The sequence below is a fragment of the Pollicipes pollicipes genome, unplaced genomic scaffold (genome assembly GCF_011947565.3).
Source record: "Pollicipes pollicipes isolate AB1234 unplaced genomic scaffold, Ppol_2.1 Scaffold_4219;HRSCAF=4965_pilon_pilon_pilon, whole genome shotgun sequence".
Lineage (NCBI taxonomy): Eukaryota > Metazoa > Arthropoda > Thecostraca > Pollicipedomorpha > Pollicipedidae > Pollicipes > Pollicipes pollicipes.
Window position 1 is genome coordinate 7449983 of NW_023596448.1, and position 6176 is coordinate 7456158.

Sequence of the window (6176 nt, forward strand, 5' to 3'; positions counted from 1 at the left end):
TGAGGTCAATATCTTGCGTTGCGCACGACTCATTGCACATGACTAGGAGAGGATTGCATTTGTGTGTGCCAGTTTACTCTTGAATCAATGATCTCTTACCCCCAGTCTTCCCCACTCCCCTTAAGCTGAAAGTATGGGAAACTTATCATGACAGCGCAATGGCCCTAGGCGGTTTGTGCAACAAGTGTTTAAGATTCACGACACGTTTTTTGTTCAGATATCAACAGCATGCATGTGATGCATGGTTATATTGTAATTCTAGCCCGCGTGACCTACAGCGATTTACATATGGGTCCGAAGATGAATCTTAATGATGCGGTTGGCGAGCGTTTGCAATGGGAGAGTAATTAATTTCTGGTGAGGTGCCTTGGTCAGAGCCAGCAGGGGTGGCCACCGGTCAAAATCAAGCGCGTTCCTCCTGTTCACTATGCATATGGATTCGTGGGTTATGTGCAAAATGTCACTCAACTTTGCCTTCTCTATTCTGAGGACTTAAACAGCGCCTTGTTCTGCTGCAGTTTTCCGCACCTGAATTGTACTCACGCACTATATTTCTGGTTGGCAGCACTTAACACGATCGCAGTGCATCCTGTGTCAGGTCACCCCGCTGCTATTTAAACGCGTGGCGCCGATTGATGTGAATAGATTGCTGAATTTCTGGTACCCACTTTTCGTACATCCCCTGTCATCTTTATGCCCGGTTTACGCTATAATTTGTCAGATTTTCTTATGATTATGCCGAAGAAAATCATAATTTAAGTTGTCTTGAAGACGCTCGTAATTTAAGGGCGCAACCAGATGAGAAATACGTTGTGAGGAACACATGGCATTTACCTTAGGTCCCTTCAACTGGAAGTTTTAGCGTTCGTTCTTCCGCATAAATCTCCCCTCGTACAGGAAACAGTAAGATAAGCTCCACAAAACCAAAGCGGGGCGGTGCATGCCCTAAGCCCAAGTGAATGCTTCACGTGCATCACGTTGCTTTCTTTCCAAATTCCTTTTGGCGGTGGCAATCTCGTGACCGTGCAGAATACCTGGACCGCGTGGACCGTTCGGTAGAGCTTTCCAAATACCTGGACCGTACGATGGACCTTTCCGTTTGCACGTGCAGGTACTCAATGAAAATTGAATGTTGCACCTGGCTTTTTTAATGGTCATTTGATGCAAGATGTGCATCATAAAAATTAATGTTTTTAACATTGAGGGGTGTTTTGATGTCTAGTACAATACGATGTGAAGCAATGGTAAGCTGCAAATGCAATCAGTGGTTTCGGTAAAATCCCTCCCACCAGGTTAAGAAGGTATTTTGGCGGCAAAAATACCGATTTGTGTGCCTGAGACTCCCCCTCCCCCGGCATCAAAATGAGGATCTTTGAACGGCGTCTCCAAAAACTAATGGGTCCCGTTCGAAGATTGGCCCCGTCCCCTTTGCGACAATTTCGAATGCACGCCTCGTCGAACAGGCTCACTTTAATGCCCGGTTTGGTTTCAACAATATCTCCTGTGATTTAGTCCTGGCGTTATTGTCCGCCGGGCTGAACATTTTGCCACCGTGAACCATTGGCACATCTCACTCAGTAGATGTATGCCTTGGAACGGAACGGAGCACCAAGCAACGGAATGCACTTAACGAAGACGGCCAGGTCCTTTGTGCTCTTGCGCGCGCCGTCTGCTCGAAAAAGCGTGACGTATGTGATGGATGATTGTCGCAGAGAGAGAAGAAGCATAAGTGCGCCACTGTACCAGTCTCTTACTTGACGTCCTTTTACTTGATCGGTCTGAGGATAAAGCTACATCCGCTTATGTTTTTAGAGCGGTGTTGTTTTTTTGTCAGGACTCGTCGTTAACTGGCATTCTTGGAGCCGACTCATTTCCATAAAGAATTCCGCCTCCTGGTTGGTGAAACAGAATGTGTATGAGCCTTGTCTGTGGTTTGGTCAAAGACAGCGCATCAATGTGGAGAGGTGCTTATTAGAACGACGGCCGGCGAGGTTTTATGCAGGTGACGTTATGACTTTATGAGGGCATTACGCTGCTTCCGGATAACGTAAATTAGAGACGCAACTTTTCTGGAAAATCGGTCCGTGGTGGTCGGTCCACCGAACCACCGAACTTGTATTCCTGTAACCAGCAAACTGCGACTGAGAAATGCCTGCCACGTGACCATTAATGCATTGACACAACAATGGGAACCCAACAAACATTAGAAGCCAAACTTATCTTGATGAAACACGCTCATCGTAACGTTTACATGACAATCATGTATCAATGGTGGCATATGCATCAGTGTCAGTGGTGTATCTATTAGTATCAGTGGTGGTGGTTTTATACAAGCTTAGCATGCTTCTGAGGGTTTGGAAATACAGACAAGCGTGGGTGGAAATATTTTCGTTAATGTCCTCCTGAAAATAACTGTGAAATGTCATATCGCGTTTACTTGAGTCATTGGCACAACATTCAAAAGCTACATGAAATGAGTTATCGCCTCGCTCAATACACAATATCATGTACGTCAAATATCAAAAGTCATTGATAAAGTAAACAATACCTGCGGCCCTACATTGTTTAAGTCTGCTTTCGATAAATGTTGTGATTTTTGGTTATTAGGTCACTGTGAAAAACGTTATTAATTCAATACTCCTGAAGAACCGCTAAAACTCCACGGAGAGGAGCTCCAGACGGTGGTTGTAAACGGTAGGTTAAGTTGCGTTCGCTGCTTTCGACATGCCTGGCTTTGCTTCCTGGTGTGGAGATGTCCGGACCTCAGGACCGCGTCAGTGTGTATGTTCCTGCTTCACACGTCGGCAACGACTGCCCATAGCTTCTTCAGATCCCTTTTGTCGACAAAATCACAACGATATCGGTAAATGTGTGTGGATGCTAATGCTTACAGTCACTGGCTATGCCATGAGGATCGGCGACGAAGGGAACGGCAGAGAACTGGAGTGTTTGATCTTCAACAGAATTTTCACCGGCTTACACATCAAAGTGACTGGACACATTTACGTGCGAGTTTTCCGTCCATGACCATTATTGCCATGTGCCGCAAATATGCGCAAATATGCGTGCGATGTTTCGTATAGACCGTAACGATGAGGAACGCCATACTTGATTTTGCTGTGGTACTTTCCCTAAAACGCGTTGCAATGTCTCATAACTGTTATTATATGTGCTTTTTCGGCGGAGTACAAACCCCCTATTGCCACGCTTGCCTAAGCACGCGGTCTCTAACAAATGGTATAATACAAACACTTCAAACAGTTGTTCAACGCTTTCTTCAGCAAAGGTGGCCGCGCATTGTCTGGCTGCGTTTCACCAATCTGGGTGCCTGCTACAATCGCACCCAGCCAGCTCTGGTCCCCTGGGTGCCCGCTCCGAGTCGACCTGTCCGGCGTCTTCTCGGCCCATACGTCAGAGCTACGGCCGATTTAGTGGCGCTCATTGTGCGCGGCCGGCCCCCCTCGGCGCGCCGTCACGCTTGGACGCGCGACACCATCACCACCGGCGACAGAGCGGGCGCGTCACATTCCCGAGTCAATAAATTAATCAGCGTCGCGACCGCGCCGTGATTGTCATCTGCTGGCGGTGGGGACGCGTCTCAGCGCGGCGGTCGGGCCCGGCTAGGACCGGGTTGGAAGGACGGACCCGAGCCCGGCCCGGCCCGGGCCGGGTTGGGAGGACGGACCTGAGCTCGGTTCGGACCGGGTCCGGAGGATGGACCCGGACGTTCACAGCAGCCGCGCCGCGCCTGCTGAACACAATCCGGGAGCGACAGAAACGGGAGAGGTTTCGGGTGGTAAAGAGAGGGAGAGGGGGAGTTAATGAGACGTGGGCTGAACGAACGTAATTAGGACTTGGCCTGGCTGATAGCCGGAAAGTAAAAAAAAAAAATGGTTCCCTCGAGAAGGAAAATCCTTTCTCATTGTCGAAATTCGGTTGATCGCATGAACGACATCGCTGCAATGGTGACCGCCGTTACCATGACTCTTCCCCGCCTCTCGTCGCTTTTGTCACCGTGTCTGCACGTGCGCCGCTCATCAGCCTCTATCGTGCCCTCTACCCCGTCACGGCTGGACGACTTCGGCCAGAAACGGAGCGTCACCGCTCCTGGCGACTGAGACGCGTCACGAAACGAAAACAGACGCCGTTTACATTCGGCGTCGCGGTCGGGCGCGGGCATTGTGCTCCGGTTTGGACCGCGTCGACCCGACTCCGACGCCGTGGCCCAAAGGCGCTCCCAGGCGCCTCCTCACGGCGGGACGGAGGAGAGCGACTTGGGAATGGGCCGGTGCGAAGGGGGGCTGGAGCGGCAGAGCTGCTCGCACGTCCTGGGATGATCTTGGTGGGAAGAATAGCTGAAGAAATCGACGAAAATGCTCGGATAACAGCAAGGGGTCGTACAGCCGCAGGCCTGGAGACGGGTTTTGCGGCTACGTTTGCGCCTTCTGTGTTTGCCAATGACGAGAGGTGTGCCTTATTACGAACTCACGAGATACAATGCAAAACTGGGCACCAGCATGAACGGCATCCATTGAAGGCACCAGCATGAACGGCAATCCGTTGAAGGCACCAGCATGAACGGCATCCGTCGAAGGCACCAGCATGAACGGTGTCCGTTGAACCATGACCGTGGACGTTCCGTGCCCTCCCGCGCCTCCCCGTTTTGAGTGACCTCTCTGGCCGCGGACGCCTGCACGGTACCCGTCGCACTGGTCACGCTCCGCTCGCTACAGTGGCGCTCCTCGATCGTCACGGGCGATCGCGATCCGATGTAGCCGCGATCTGATCCGAGAAACCGACGGCGGAACCTGCGGTGGCGGGAGGCGGGGAGGCGGGAGGCGGAAAGATGGGGAGTCGTAGAGGTGGGTGAAGGGGAGGCGGGAGGCGAGGAGACTGATGGAGGGGAGGTGAGCTACGGCATTGTGTGAAAGCGGAGAGGGTGGGACGGCGAGGCGGCGGGGCAGCGGGGAGCCGGTAGGCGGGGGGAGGCGGGAGGACAGGAGGCCGGGAGGCCGGGAGGCGGGAAGACAGGTGACGGGAGACGAGGACGCAGCAGGTTTGAGACGGGGAGATGGGAGACGGAGAGGTGGGGAGGCGTGAGACAGGGAGACAGGAGGATAGGAGGAGAGACGGGAGGTCCGACAATTTTAGACCCAACTCCCTCTGGTGGTGTGATGGTGGTGGTGGCGAGGGAGAGGGAGGGGGTGGGCGGCCTCACGGGCCGCCAGAACGGGCTCGCAGCGACGGAGAGAGGGAAACCTGGAACACGTATAGGCCGGGACAATAGGGGCTTCCCCTGACACGGACGACTGGTTCGCTGCCCCGGGGAAGATGGGCGGCGCACAAGGGAGGCACCGTCAGCGTGTGACATGATGGGTCTTCATTAGCGCCACGTATGTGTCAATTATGACACATAGGTATGTAATTTAGCTTTGAGATCTGATCCTAGCGCACTCCTCTCATGGCTAGGATTCCAGGTGCTGTGACGTCCGATGTGACCGTAAAAAGTGCTATTCTTGGGACTGGCTCATTTAAAGGCCAGATACAAGCCGGCGATGTAAGATATTTTTTAGGTGTGGCTATTTGGCATTGCACCCACGAAAGATACTGAATTGTCTTCAATTTGAACTGGGAAGGGAATTACATCATGACCCAGCAGGCAACGGTTGTATACAAGGCCATCGCTCGGCTTCTTCTGAAAATATGTGATTTATCCAAAAGCAGAAAATTTTCCGTTTGAAATGTCTTATGCAGCCCGCAATTCGCTCTGCACTGAGCGTGCTTAGCGGCACAACATAGCCGTCAGATCCAGGAGACGTTGAGTAGCCCTACGGGCCTCTATGGATGCAAATGAGCGCTAGGGGTTATCAGATCAGTTTTTGGGCACAGGGCCTTCTTTTGCCCCCCACCCCCACCCCGTTCGACATTTTGTGCTACAACGCGTAGCACTTCTACCGGCAGGAATGCTACATCATTTCATACTGACAATACTTATACGCAACATCAGTGGCCACGCAACAAAATGTATAGCTTCAAAATACATACCTATCAATATATTCACTACCAAAGCTTATAAGGGTGCTTTACTTGTACGTGGTATTGAATATACACTATAATTCGAAACATCAAAATTGTAACCGGACACAACATATGCTTCAAGAAATGTATAAGCGTCA